The sequence below is a fragment of the Mustelus asterias genome, chromosome 10 (genome assembly GCF_964213995.1).
Source record: "Mustelus asterias chromosome 10, sMusAst1.hap1.1, whole genome shotgun sequence".
NCBI lineage: Eukaryota > Metazoa > Chordata > Chondrichthyes > Carcharhiniformes > Triakidae > Mustelus > Mustelus asterias.
In genome coordinates, this window is record NC_135810.1 from 61,206,920 (window position 1) to 61,220,707 (window position 13,788).

Genomic DNA, 13,788 nt, shown 5'->3' on the forward strand with positions numbered 1-13,788 from the left:
ATGCTACCCGGGGCGTGTCCATGACAGCTCTGTGCTGAGGCGGTCAGACATCCCTGGGCTCTTTAAAGACCAGCCCAGGCTGCCGGGATGGCTCATGGGGAACAAGGGCTGCCTGCTGAGGTCATGGCTGATGATGCCAATGCGGAGACCCGAGACCGAGGCAGAGGCCAGCTACATTAAGGCCCACACTGCCACCTGGTCCATAGTAGGGTGTTGCATAGGCCTGCTGAAGATGTGATTCCGCCATCTGGACTGCTGTCCAGTATGACCCTGTGCATTCACTGCAGATGCCACTGTCTCCCATATGATGCTTCCTGCACGACTTCTTGAGTGGCGGCCCTGAGTGGGGTACAGCAGATGTCGCCTCTCCTCCACCGTGTGCAGCAAGTGGGCCTGCTCAGTCTCTGAAAATCTTGGAGCACTTTTCTTCGGGGCCATGTTCCTGGTGTGACTGCCTGTGCGTCCATCATTGCAGCTTATATACAGCTCTGGCTTGTTAAAGGAGTCCAGGTGCAACCAGTTTGGGCCAGTCATGGACCTGTTGGTTATATTTCATGGTGAATAATGTACAGGCAATGGAGGGTGTGCCACCTCCAAAGCTGCTGATTGGGTGAACTCAACAAGGTACTGTGTCTGGTGGGGAGGGGAGGTGCAACGCCTAAGGCTGTCGCTCAGCGAGGGGGAAAGCTCGCAGGCAGGGGGTGTGTACGGCAGTACAGCGCTCTGTGTGTGAAGAAGGGAGGAGCGATGTGGAGGCCAGCGATGTCCAGATTGGTGGGGGGTGGGGAGACCAGCGATTTTCTTGTGGGGGGAAGGGGGTGAGAAGCCACTAATAAGGCCAGCAATGTCTATGCTAGAAGGATTTGTTTAGCGATCTGCCAGAGATGTGCGCATGCATGGGAGGGCCCGCTGATTTCAGCCTCTTCAGTGGGAATAGGCCTCGCCCCTGGATTTTTTGCTTGATTCACGTTAGTGCCCTCTGCAGTGACAGAGTGTGGGAGATTCATTTTGAAAATCCCACTGAAAAAACCAATGTGATTTACTCCAGATTTCGCATGAATTCGACACTTAGAATTTCTTTGGGAGAATCACCCCCAATATGTTTACTCCTGGCTGTAGATGTGGCCAAAACTTCTTGACCACATCTACAGCCAGGTCTGCATAATATTGATGGGGATTACAATATAATCCTTTGTCTGCTAATGCTACATTGTTTTGTCTTGCCCACATGATAGTTAAAACTGGATATTAATTCTCTGAAAATAAATATTATCTAATAGAAATGGAAATTACATTGTACCAACTTGAAGAAAACCTCACGATCATCACATGTTGTTTCTGACACATTACACTTATGTCTTAAACAGAGAGCACCCAGTCACATTGAAGCAGCTCCAAATATTTTACGCAATGAAATCTCAAACACTTTCTTTTAAAATGCATACACGAGGAAGAGGAAATCACCTTATTGCTTCTGATTGCCAAGCAGAGAATTGGTCGGAAATCTTGTTCAGTAGCAAACTTGCACATTTCCATCAGCGCTCTTCTTGCTGACAAAGGTCATTTATCTTGTATTTTATAATAATACCTAAATCTATAGAGAGATATTGCAGTTGCTTGTATGGAACTGGATTCAATTCTATATTAGAACATGGAGTTTGATACCTTTACTTTGCAAACTTTACAGGCTTCATTATCACTTCACCTTCCTACCATGTTGTATGTTTGAAAACTACCACCATTGCAGATCTAACAACTTATTAATTTTTAAACTCATTGAGCAAATTTGGTAAAGTGCTCAACTGTTAAAGTCCTGTGAGCACATATTCATTCATTGTTTGGCTTTCTGTATCAATGGCCAGAACATATTCTCTTAACTTGAATACCATCTATAGAACAAAATAGTAAGTAAATCGAGGTACATTGCGAAAACTTGAGGGCATGATTACATCTCATGAGTGAAGCACATCTGCCGAGTTACTGTTGGTGCATTAAGATATGCCATTTCCTTTGGGCTTTCATAATGCTTTCTGTTTATGCCATACACAAAATCTTAATTAGAAATATAATTAGTTGAAGAGGCAAAACTGTTGAATGACGCACAATATTCCTTGGTGACTCAACCCCGATGCAGCTGAATTCAGCAGAATTGCTAATTAATATTGTTGAATGATATGAGAATGTTTCTACTTTGAACATTCCCTTCAGATTTTGGCATTGTGCGTTCTACATGTGTACTACCAAACTCACCTGGAGGAACTATCTCAGAAGAAATGGGTAAGCAAGGCCAATTAAGTAGCATAAAGTGCAACTCAACTGACTACTGCTGTGACAGAGTGCTTCCTTAACTCTGAATTTGGTGAGTGATGGAATTTGGAATAGTGAGAGAAGAGTGGGATTTTTGTTTTTTTACAGAACAAGGTGTGATCCAAGAGAATGAGCGAGAGACAGCAAGACCTGAGAGCTGATGTCCAGAGGCACTAACTAAGTAAGCAGATAGGTGATCAGTGAGTTGTAAGGTTTCTTTTTTCTTCTAAACTAGGGCAATGGTTTAAACTAGGACCAGGAAAGTATAAGTACTGTCTTAAATGTTTAGGTTAACTATTTAAACCACTTGATATAAATACAAATGATCATTGAATAAATACTTTAATTAAATGGTCTAGGATATGGCAGAGCAAGTCATGTGTCTGGACTGTAGAATATGGGAGTTTGTGGATGATGAGTTTGACCTCAGGAAATATTTCTTCAGGAGATGTCTCCATTTCAAATCTCTCCAGCTCTGAATCATTGCACTGGAGTACAGGCTAGAGAGACATAAGGAAGACAAAGGAGTTCCTGGACAATTTTATCCAGAGTGTAGTCACACTTCAGGGAAAAACACATTTTCAGGAAAGGGAGAGTGTGACCTTTTTAAAAATTTAATCCCTACCTGCTCATAATCCATTAACAGAACCTATCTTCTAGTCCTATTTATATTGTTGGTGCCAGTATGGAATATGACAACTGGATTCTTCCCCCCCACTCCTATTTCCTCTTCAGCCCTGAGGAGATGTCCTTACCCCTGGTACCAGACAGGTAACATAGCCTTTGGAACATGTGCTCTCTGCTGCAGAGAACTCCATCTATCCCTCCGACTACACTGTCCCCTACTACAACTGCATTCCATTTAACGTCTCCCACTTAAACAGCTCCCTGGACCACTGTGCTGTGGTCAGTGTGCTCATCCTGCCTGCAATTCCTCTACGCATCCTTGCAATCTACAAGAACCTCAAACATGTTGGACAAGTGGCAAAGTTGCTACCTTCTGTATCCTGATAGCTGCCTCACTCACAGACCCAAATTCAAATTACCTAGCCTAAAATATGCGACTGCCTCCTGGAACAAAGTGTCCACATAACTTTCCCTCTCCCTGATGCATTACAGTGCCTGAAACTCAGGCCCCAGCTCATTAACTCTAAGCTGAAGTTCATCAAGCTGCAGACACTTACTGCAGATAAGGTTGCTGTGGATCACACTGGTGTCTACTAGTGCCCACATGCTACAGCTGCTACACATCACCTAGCCTACAATCTTTACTGTGTTTTATTTAACAGATTAGTTTTAGAAATATCACTCAATCATTAAACGTAGTTATATGAAGTAGTTTAACTACTTGAGCTACAAATATAATGCATTACATATACCTCCCAATTAGCAGATTAAACTACTACCCCCTTTTATAGAAAAATCGTAAAACTCACCAACCACTCACCTATCTGACCACCTAATTAATGCTTCCAGGCTCCAGCTGTCATGTTGTGTTGTTGGTGTCTGGCTGCCTTTCTCGGAACATGTCTTTTGCAAAGGGCTAGAAAAGCACCTCCTCCCTCACTTACCAAATTCCAAGCTTACACTCTGCTTTAAGATGCTTCCTTTGAATGCTTCGCAAGACTACCTGTAGTTATTATTAGTTGGAATTGTATAGAGCTGTGTCTGGTGCTGCTGGTGAGAGAAACCAGTTTGAACTGGCTACCTAACTAACCGAGTGTAGCTGCCTCTCCAGCAAGGAACTTGTTTATTTCTGACCAAGCCTGAAAGAAACTTAATCGTAAATTGCTGCTAAAGGATAAATTCAAGCTTGACTAGATTTTAGAAAGAGATTAACCCTTAAAGTTTAGCTCTTAAATTTCCCACATTTAGCAAATACCCAAATTTACACTTGACCAATCACAAACTGCAACTTTGTGTTTGCTTACTTGCAGCAAATAAAGGAAATGACTGAAAAAAAGAATAATAGTCATGGGCGATTTCAACCACCACAGTACTGATTGGGCAGATGGGGTAGGTAAAAGGGATTTGCAAATGATGTTTCTACAATCTATATAGAATTCTTTCTAACCCAATCTGGAAAATGTCCATCTCGGGAAGATTTGCTTTTGAATCTAATAATGGGGGTTGAACACAGCAGATAAAATAAGTAAAAGGAGTATATTGAGGTAATAGTGATCATAATATACTGTGCTTTACGATGATAATAGAGAAGGACATAAATATGATGAAAGCCAGGTTAATATGTTGGAGAAAAGCTGATTTTGACAGGCTGAGAGCGAGCAGTAATATCAGGCAACAATATTGGCAAACACAATTAGAACAACAATGGAAACATTGAAAATGATGTTCCACAGAATGTGGGAAAAACATCTTCCACTGAAAGGAAAGAACAAATGAAACACTCGACTCCATGGGTGAACAAATAAGGGAACAATTGCTGGTTGTGAAAGACATTCAGTAGAGGACTACATTATAAGAGACAATATAAAGAAATTAGTAGAGAAGACAATAAACAATTAAAAGGCAAAGAGGAACTAAGAAATTAAGCTATCAAAGAAAAAAAGAGAAAATGATAAAGGTACTTTCCAAGCACATCAATATGAAAGGAAGGCTGTGAAGGGATTAGGATCACTAAGGAATAGAAAGGATATCACAGGTAACAATAGACAGATGGTAGAAATATTTTAAATATATTTTGTTTTGATAATTACTTGGGAATTAAACCATATTAAACCATGAGTTGAGTAATGAGATCAGTGCATTTAAAATAAAAATGGGATGTGTTAATTAAGCACGAAGAGGACAAAACTCCTGGTCCAGGACTGCATCTACTTATCTTAGAATAATCTAAGGAAGAGATAACAAGAGGCAATACTACACATGTTTAATAATTCATTAGATAAGATGTAATACCAGAGGACTGGTGGATAGCTTATATAATCCCTATATTTAAAAAGGAATTGTAGATCAGAAAGCTTAACATCGATGGCAAGAAAAATAATCGACTGTACTAAAGGCAAAAATAGAAGAACATCTGGAAATCAGAAATATAATAATGAATAATCAGCATGGCAGCATTGATTTCAAAAGGGAAGATCTTGCTTGACCAACCTTATCAATTTTTTGAGGAGTGTGGCAGAGAGTAGGCAATGGTAATGAGTTGATGTAATTTATCTGGATATTCAAAAAGCCATTCAATAGAGTGCCCCAAAGAGACTAATGAATAAGGTCACACAATATGGAATTGGGGACAAGTGGCAGAATAGGTTGCCAGTTGGCTCCAAGACAGAAAGCAGAGAGTGGTGTTCCCCAAGAATCAAAGTTGGGACCACTGTCAATCACAATTTACATTCATTTACATTAACAATTTAGACCTTGTAATCAAATTTCTAAATTTGTGGATGACACCAAATTAGCAGTGGGGGTGGGGTGGGGCATTGGGACATAGTCAATCTTGAGGGGGAGTGCAACAAATTACAAGACATTAATAGACTTGCAGAATGGGCAAATAATTGGCAATTGAAGTTCATTACAGATACATGTGAAATGGTACATTTGGTAGCAAGCATTGGGTGGTCACTTATTACGTGGAGGGTACAAGTCTAGGTGGGGTAGATGAACAAAGGTATCTCAGAGTACAAACACTTCAATGACTAAAAGTCACACTACAGGTTAGCAAGTTTTTACAAAATCAAATCAAGCACCAGGATTTATTCCTAGACGGATAGAATTGAGAAGTAGGAAAGTTATTATGAACCTGTATTTAACTTTAGATTACACTTTGAGTATTGCGCACAGTTCTGGTTGCCATATTATAACCATGTAGAGACACTGAACAGGATGAAGCGTACACACATACAAACGATGGACTGGCTTGGTCAGGCTGCTGAGAAATGACTTAATAGGAGTCATTAAAATGATGGAAGGTATTGATGGATACAGAGGGAATGGGAGGCAGCCCACCAGCGGGCTGGTGGCGGGATCTTCTGATCCCGTCTTTGTCAATGAGGTTTTGAATGTACCCCTTCTCACCATGAAACCCGTGGCAGGGGTGTGCCATCAGCAGGATCTGAACGACCGGAAAATTCCAGCCAATGTTTCCACATCTAAGAAAGACCAAAAGCAGGTGTCATCAAGATAATCACCAGAATATCCAATGGATAATTCAGAAGAAACTTCTTTAACCAAAGTGTGGTAAGAATGTGGAACTCACTATCAAAGAGAGTCAATTAAGCAAATACTAAAGATGCATTTACAAGCAAGCTAGAAACCATTGGAAGGAAAGGGAAATCGATATTTATGATAGTAGAATTAGAATGGAAAAGATGGGAGGAGGCTCAACTCAGCTAAAACATTGACATGGATTGGTTGAGCCTAATGGCCTGTTTCTATGTAATTGGCCCATTGTGCTTTATTAATCCATAAAGAACCTAAGGCACAACACTGCCCCCATTCACCACCTCCAACGAAAATATTTTCCATGTATTGTCCACTTTTGTCTAACAAAATCTGACAAATATTAACTCTTGTCCATCTTAATACAGTGGTCTTAATTGTGTTGCTATATTCAAAGTATTTTCTAGCTCACTGAATGGAAAGAGACCAACAATTAAATTTGTAGGTAATTTAAAGGGGTTTATAATGGTAACAGAATTCTAATAATAGGAGAGTTTAACTATCCTGAGACAGACTGGATACAACCTGAATTTGAAGTCAAAGTGGAGAGAGGTTAGAAACTATCCGTTTCCTTAATCAGCATAGTACATGTGAGTAAGAGCTTGGAGACAGGGCTGGGGGACTGTAACTAGAGTGGACATTGAGAATTGGTGGAGAGGAGGCTTGTGCTTTCTCATGCACTGGAGTGTGTCACAAAACCCGAAGTTTCTAAAATCCACATCTATAAAGTTTCTAGATATTTAACATTTAGGATCTTCACATTTCCTGACCTCTGTGTTTCTTATTAAGCCTGAATAAATAATTAGACTTTCGTTAGTTCATTTTGAGGAACAAGTAGTGTAGTTTAATATATTAGATCCCGCAATTATATGAATAATCACCTTATATCTAAGTGGAGCTATTTAGGGGAAGGAATGAAAATAACTGCTAAGAAAGCACTGTGCTAATAAAACACGTTTGTTTAAATGTCTGGTTTTAGCCACAATTTAGGGGCAAATTGCTGACTGCCATGATTTAAATGTGCCTGGAGGAGTCAACTGGAGACCTCCACTGATTTGGAGCATATTTTGTGGAAAGGTACATGTAGCCTCCACGTAGACAGTTGCACTGAATGTGTGCAGTGCTCTGGCTGATGGACAATGTTTCAGGATGGTTCATGCATTGAGGGAGACGGCTCACAGGTTCAAAGAGGCAGCACTGGAGGTCCTGGTAGAAGAATTGCAGAAGAGGAGAAGAGGAAAGTAATGTAATTGGTGTGGAAGGAGATCACTTGAGGGGGAATACAACCAGGAACCCTATCCCCAGGACAAGCCTCCAGTGCTGAAAAAAAATGATTTAACACAGTTGGTCAAAATAAGATTCCACGTCTCAATCACATTTCTCAATAACCCCTTTCAGCATCACAATTACAACACACTGAATTCACTATCTAACCATGCACTCATATTTGCACAGTCCACATTAATGCATCCTTTGGAGGCACTACTCACACTTCAGACACATCTCACCTCTTCAACTATGTCAGGCATCACACAAACAAACACAGTTGCCAATATACTTAAACACAATCAAAACATGTTCTCTTGCAAGTAACACGTAACAGGTGATGTTAGAACCTTACCTGCGGATAGAGGAAACACGGAGGCTCCATGAGATCAGTTCCTGGAGGAGAGAGTGTCGCTAGTAATCAGGAAGGAAGTGGCAAACCATTGGCCAGAGGCAGAGCGGGGGACACCTTGCCTAAAGGTATGTGGCCCACACCAGCTTCCTTACACATCCACAATTATTCCTGATTTCTAATCCCTCAAATTTACCCTCCCTCACATACTCCATATGGTATCATCACACACTGCACCTAGAGCTTCAAACTTTATCATTGCAGATTGACAGGAGCCCCTCAGAGGAACTGGAAAAAGGGGAAAGACACCGTACCCCCATCCCATCTGGAGGAGGAGGAGCAAGAATGCATTGTGTCAATTGCTTTCACTGTAACAATCAGAGGATGGCACCCCACATAACACAGAAGCTTGGTTATAACATAAATCCTCACAGTGGTAAGCACCAGGTACTGAAGGACGCCATCAGTGCATTTAAGCCAGGGAACATCTCTGATACTGGTTCTGCTATAGAGAAGTCTGATAAGGCCCTTGTAGTCAAGCTTCAGAAGAAAGTTTGATGGGTCAAACAAGCCAGACACTTGATGAACCCGACAGCTGCCTGAAAGGTTATGGGTCACGTTGAGGAGGATGGAAGAGTCTGTTTCACCCAGTCTATGGCTTCTGGTAGAACCTATTGGCCTCTCTCCAGATGGCATCTTTGCTGTTCTCTCCCCTGCCACTCCCCCACTGCCTTCACCGTTCCTGACAGTTAGGCTGCCAAAGCCCATGCTGAGGTGATGCAGTCTGAGGCCAGGCCATATAACCCTTCACAGGAATCACAGGGACATATGAATGGTCCTCTTCTGAATTTCAGCAGCCATCCATATCACGTGTCACTGTTACGTGAGTAGCACTTGAAGTACCAGAGTAGGTAATAATATATGGAGGGTAGCACAAAATGTAAGCACCAAGGTGAATATTGCTAAATGCTATTGGTTGTGACACATTTTCATTCCTTTTTTCTCTGGATAAAGTGTGATTATGCTGATTGGATTGTAATTGATGAAATTACTATTGGAATTTTTTATTTTGACATTCTTCATGGGAAGGGATTGAAGAGATTGGATGCAGAAGATGGACATTTGCTGAATCCTCAGTGATCGAAGGTAAGGAATGTGGTGATAGTGCTCTGAAGGCTGATGATGGAGAATGTCTTTCAAAAGTGATCTTTACATTAGATAGTGATTGTGGTAAACCACTGTTAAGCTTATTGCCTGTGTGTGTGCCACATGCCTGGACATGCCCCTGCCTAAGACTCCTCCCCGCCTGGTCCAGGTATAAAGGTGACTGCTCCCCACCCCCCTGCCTCAGTCTCTGGACCAGTTCATCGGCATGGGTGTGCTCCAAGTCTTTTGCGAATAAAAGCCTATTTGTTCTTGCATACAAACTAGTCTTTGCTTGATTGATAGTGCATCAGTGATGAGTGTCCCCACCCAGCTACAGGCCATCTACCTGAAACCCTTTCACAATCCACATGGGCCCCTCCTCCTCCTCAATCTCCTCCTCTCTTTCCTCCTCTTTAATCTCCTCTCCATCCTCCTCAATCTCCTCCTCTTTCATCTCCTCTCTCATGGGGCTTTGAGCTTGACTCTCTGGCACAGTTGCTGGTGGTAACACCATCCAGTTAGAATGGTAGATGCCTGTAACCCATAGCCTGCAATTTCTGTAACACGAAGGGACTTCAGCTTGTTCTGGAGGAGCAGGTGTAAAGCAAGTGCCTCCAGCTGCTGAAGCTTAAGCTGGGAGGATTTATGAGCTTGCCGGGACAGCTGAATTCACAGAGGACACACAGCTGGCTGAATGTTTCCTAGACCTTAGACCCAGGAGGTGATCACTGCACAACAGATAGAGTTTAAAATAGCAGAAAGATAGGAAGAGGCAGGCAGTGCAAGAATCCTTTCGGAATGTGGCACTCTCAAATCAGTATTCAGCACCAGGTGAGGACCACTCAAAGGAGCGATACCCCAAGTCTGGTACCGTGGGGCAAAGAACTGTATTGGATTCAGCAATGTATAAATGACATAGTCATTTGCATTTTAATAGTCACAGGAAAAGAGAGGCAATTCTGCTACAATAAATGTAACCTACATGTGGTGCTTGCTTCCCGACGCCGGGGCGAAGGACATCATGTGGAGGGTGCAGAGCATTCTGTGCGGGAAACTAGGAAACAAATTTAAAAGCAGGATTGCAGAGTGCCACACACCCTAATGACATTAGAACTGGCAGGCTAATCATAGAATCCCTCCAATGCAGAAGGAAGCCATTTGGCCCATCGAGTCTGCACCAACCACAATCTCACCCAGGCCCTATCCCCGCAATCCTGTGCATTTACCCTGCTAGTCCCCCTGACACTAAGGGGCAATTTAGCATGGCCAATCCACCTAACCTGCACATCTTTGGACCGTGGGAGGAAACCAGAGCACCTGGAAGAAACCCAAGGAGACACAGGGAGAATGTGCAGACTCTGCACAGTCACCTGAGGCTGGAATTGAACCCAGAACCCTGGCACTGAGAGGCAGCAGTGCTAACCACTGTGCGACTGTGCTACCCTGTAGAGCTCAAGAAGTAGATGCAATGCATCTGAGGATACAGAGGGAAGTAAGTGTGGAGATTGCAGAGGTACTGGCCATAATCCTTCGAAGCTCTTCATATACATAAGTGGTACCATCGGTCTGGACAATTGCCAATATTACACCCTTGTTCAAAAAGGAGTGGAAAGATAAACCCAACATCCACAGGCCAGTCAGTTTAATCTCAGTGGTTAAATAACTAAAGCAGTTGTAAAGCTTACAGAATCCTGGCCTTTATAAACAGAGGCATTGCGTGTAGAAACAAGGAGGTTATGATGAACCTTTGGTTTTGTCTTGACTGGAGTACTGTGTCCAATTACTGGCCCCATCATTTTGCAAGGATATAAAAGCTTCAGAGAGGGTGCAGAAAAGATTTATAAAAATAGTTCCAGGGATGAGGGACTTCAGTATATGGATAGATGGCAGGAACTGCATTTGTTCTCTTTGGAAAAAAGGAGAAATTTGATAGTGCTGTTCTAAATCATGAGGGACCTGGACAGAGTAGATAGGGAGAATCTATTCCCATTGGCAGAAAGGTCGAGAACTAGAAGAGGCCAATTCAAAATGAATGGCAACAATGTGAGGGAAAGCGTCATTTTACACTGCAGATAATTAGGAACTGGAATGCAATGCTGGACTCATAGGGGGCGATTCTCTCATTCCAACCCGCTAATTTTTTGGCAGGTCGGGCTGGGATATTTGCGCATGTTGGCCGATTCGCGGGATTCGTGCATGCGTTCCCGACACGCGCGCATCTCCCAGCGACGGAAATCCGGCACGGTCGGACCACACTGGAAACCGGTGGGAACAGCAGGTAAGTTATTTTAATCTATTTTTAATGTGATTTAAATGTGATTATCAGGTCCGGGACTGAATTCTCCAGGTCCAATAGCATCTCCCACCCCGTCGGTACCCGCCTTCCGGCGGGTTCAGACTAGCTCCCCACTTTCAGAGAACTCGTGGGAAGACCCCGCTGGAGTGAAGGGGGGGGGGTAGTTGGGGTCCCCCAGGTGGTCGGGCGGTGGGGGATGGTGCTCCCGGGGCATGGATACCCTGGCAGTGCCGACCTGTGCCCCCTGACATTGCCCAAGGGGCAAAGTGCCCATGCCCAGGGGGCACCTGGCACTGCCCACTGAGCATCAGGCAGTTCCAAGGGGGTGGGGCCTAGAGGGGCAGTGCCAAGGGGGCGAGGCTTGGGGCAGTGCCAAGGGGGTGAGGCCTGGGGGGCAGTGCCAAGGGGGAGGGGCCCAGGGGGCAGTGCTGAGGGGGCAGGGGCCTGGGGGGGCTATGCCAAGGGGCAGGGCCAAGGGGACGGGGCGATCGGGCTGGCCAGCAAACTGCAGGCTGACAGTTCAGGTCTGCTACACGTGCAGAGGCCTGGAGCTGTCAGACCCCGGCATGAATATTCACGATTGTGATCTCTGCACTGCACAGAGTGTGGGAGATTCGAGTCTGAACTCCCACTAAAAAAACAATCATGATTTACACAATTTTTCCCACAAATTCAGCACTTAGAACTTTTTTGGCAGAATCGCCCCCTTAGAGTCAGATTATACGCTAAGGCAGAGCTCCCCACACTTCATGTAAATATCGAGGGTGAGTACGCCTCTGTTTGGCTGGCTCACTATGCTTTAGATATTCAGCTGACTGGCTTTTAATTATTATGAAGCGAGACTTCCACCCAGTACAGGAGGACATCTCGTCCCAATAGAGCAAAAGGCAATTCGACTGTTGGCTGTAAAAGAACATGCAAGGTTACGGGGAGAAGGCAGGAGAATGGCATAAGTAAATTGCTCATTTGGAGAGCTGGTGCTGACATGATGGGGTGAATGGCCTCCTTTTGCACTGTGCATATTCTGTGATTCAGTGAAGTGTGGACACAATAGTCTAGTTGTGGCCTAAATGCAGCCGTATAAAGTCTCGCTATAACTTACCTCTTTTGTACTTAATACCTCTATTTGTGAAGCTGAAGATCCCTTTCTTCATTACTCTCTGAATATGTCCTACTGCCTTCAAAGATCAATGCACATGCTCTCCAGGTCCCCTGTTCCAGCACACTTTTTAGAGTTGTGCCATTAAGTCTCTATTGCCTCACCCTGGCCCTTCTGCCAAAATACCTCGCCTCACACCTCTCTGTATTAAACTCCGTCTGCCATTTGGCTGCCTATTCTGCTAGCTTTTCAATGTCCTTTTACAGTCAATTGGTATTAACCTTATTGTTTACCACACTTCGAAGTTGAGTATCATCAGCAAATTCTGAAATGTTACCCTGTATTCCAAGTCTTTGAGATATGTATATTATATATCAGAAATAGCAATGGTCCTAGCACTGACCCTTGGGGATCACCACTGTCCACTATCATCCAGCCTGAAATTTAGGGAAGAGGGTAGTGTAGTGGTATTGTCACTAGACTAGTAATCCAGTGGCCCAAGCTAATTATCTGGGGACATGTCTTCCAACTCTACTGTGGCAGCTGGTGGAATTTTCGTTCAATGAATTACATCTGGAATTGAAAGCTTAGCCTCAGTAAGAGTGAAACTGTCATCAATTGTCATAAAAGTCCATCTGGTTCACTAATGTCCTTTAGGGAAGGAAATCTGCCATCCTTACCTGTCCTGGCCTATGTGTGAATCCATGTCCAAAGCAATGTAGTTGGCACTTACCAACCCTCTAAAATGGCCCAGCAGGCTACTTGATACAAAGTCAGTTAGGGATGGGCAACAAATGTTGGTCTTGTCAATAACTCCCACGTCCATGAAAGAATAAGTAAAACAAAAATTCAAGAAGTTACCACAGCTGAATGGTTTCTTCCCTTAAGCCAATTTTTAAAATCCAAGTTGACACTGACGCTCTTGTTCCATGAACCTCAATTTGTTAACCATCCTTTTTATGGCACTTTGTCAAACATTTTCTTAAAATCCATGTAGACAACATCCACTGCATTCCCTTCATCAACAAAATCAATAATCAAACTCATTCTGCCTGTTACAAATCCACAGTGGCTTTCCCTATTTAACTCAAACCTCTCCAACTGCCTATTAACTTTCCCCTGGTTATTGTTTCTAAAAAC